Consider the following 2,228-nt stretch of genomic DNA (forward strand, 5'->3'; position numbering starts at 1 on the left):
CTTGAACTCATCTCTCTCATTCACCTGTCATCAAATTCTACCTTCACCTGACTCATCTCTCAGTCTAGCAAATCCTGACAGAGCATCTCTAAAATCTGCCCTTTCCTCTCCATCCAAAATGCAACCACGCTGATCCAAACATTTGTCATATCTTGCCTTGACAACTGCTTGCAAAACTGCACGTAGGCCTCCAGGCTCTCTCCCCTCCTGTGAATCAATCCATCAGTTGTTAAATGGTATTTATTGAACACTTCATGTTCAGAGAACTATTCTAAACCCTTGGGAGAGTACAATGCTGTAGAATAGGTAGACATGATCCTTGCCCCCAAGGAGCTTGTGATCCAGAGGGAGACAGGCATTAAAAGACATTAGACATTGGAGAAGCAGCATGACGTAGTTGATAGAGCAACTACTGGGAGTCAGAAGGTCATGGGTTACATCACCTGTCTGTCTGTCTGTTGTGTGACGGGGCAAATCACTTTACTTCTCTGGGCCTCAGTTACCTCATTTGTAAAATGGGGATTGAGACTGGGAGCCCCACATGAGACAGGGACTGTGTCCAGCCCAAGTTGCTTGTATACACCCGAGGGCTTAGTATAGTGCCTGGCACGTAGTAAGCATTTAACAAATACCATAATTATTATTATTAATAAAATAAATTGCCATTGGGATTATTTTCCTAAAATAAGGGTCTGCTTACCTCTCTCCACTCCACAAAATCCTCCATCATCATAATAATAATGATGGCATTTATTCAGCGCTTACTATATGAAAAACACTGTTCTAAGCACTGGGGAGGGTACAAGGTGATCAGATTGTCCTATGCGGGGCTCACAGTCTTAATCCTCATTTTACAGATGAGGGAACTGAGGCACAGAGAAGTTAAGTGACTTGCCCAGAGTTACACAGCTGACAAGTGGCAGAGCTCGGATTTGAACCCATGACCTCTGACTCCAAAGCCCATGCTCTTTCCACTGGGCCACGCTGCTCCATGAGTTAACAATCCATTTCCGTAATTAAACTCAAAGTCCTCACCCTTAGCTTTAAAGCTCTCAATCAACTCTCCCAAACCTAACCTGGCTTTCTCTCACTCCAATCCAGCCTACACATTTCACCCCTTTAATGCCAACATACTTACTGTACATCTATCTCATCTCTCTTGCCATCAATTCCTTCCTCACAGTCTCCCCTCCCCTTCATATCCATAAGATGACCATTCTCCCCATCTTCAAATTTGCACCAAAATTGTATCTCCTTCAAGAAGCCTTCCCTGACTAACATCTCTTTTCCCCACCCTGTTCACCCTCCTTTCTACATCAGCTATGAATTTGGGTCTGTAACCCCTGCTTAAACATTTACCCACACCATCCCCAGAGCACTTATGCACATATCCTTAGCCGGTAAGACCAGTGTGAAATAGGGACTTTGACCTGATTACTTTGTTATTTACCTTAATGTTTAGCATAGTGCCTGGCACATAGTAAGTGCTTAAAAGATTATTATTATTATTATCATTATGCACTCTACTGTTTCCCCTCTCCGTCATTTATTTTAATGTCTGTTTCCTTCCTTCCTTCTTCAATCACATTTATTGAGCACTTACTGTGTGCAGAGCACTGTACTAAGCACTTGGGAAGTACAAGTTGGCAACATATAGAGACGGTCCCTATCCAACAGTGGGCTCACAGTCTAGAAGGGAAAAAATATGGAACGCTTCATGAATTTGCGTGTCATCCTTGCACAGGGGCCATGCTATTCTTCTCTGTATCATTCCAGTTTTAGTATATGTGCTGCCGAAGCGAGCACATATTCCCCCCCACCCCCCTGACCACAAGCTCCTTGAGGGCAGGAATCATGTATCTCCCCTCACAGCCCCACAGAATTCAAGTGCCTATCTGTAATTAATTTATTCATTTACATTAATGTCTTTCTCCCCCTCTAGGCCGTGAGCTCATTGTGGGCAGGGAATGTGACTTTTTTTATGGTTACATTGTACTCTCCCAAACACTTATTACAGTGCTTTGCACACATGAAGTGCTCAGGAAAAATGACTGAATGAAAGATTGAATGAATACCACCTCTATTTTATTATCTTCTCCTAAATGCTTAGTACAGTGCTCTAGATCTGATAAATGCTCAGTAAATGCCATTGATTGAATCTCCGGGTTTATAGCCAGAGCTTCCATGCCAGCCCTTGACACATACCATATACTTAGGTATTCACAACC

At 43.0% G+C, this 2,228-nt stretch overlaps 1 non-coding gene across 1 annotated transcript; it reads right to left on the minus strand.

Annotated features, from left to right (window-relative positions):
- Positions 1 to 1,699: 1,699 nt before the first annotated feature.
- Positions 1,700 to 1,806, minus strand: LOC119938068. The gene has a single exon (XR_005454337.1). It is a non-coding gene; the product is annotated as a U6 spliceosomal RNA (small nuclear RNA).
- Positions 1,807 to 2,228: the final 422 nt, after the last annotated feature.

This window comes from Tachyglossus aculeatus, chromosome 1 (assembly GCF_015852505.1).
Source record: "Tachyglossus aculeatus isolate mTacAcu1 chromosome 1, mTacAcu1.pri, whole genome shotgun sequence".
Taxonomy (NCBI): Eukaryota; Metazoa; Chordata; class Mammalia; order Monotremata; family Tachyglossidae; genus Tachyglossus; species Tachyglossus aculeatus.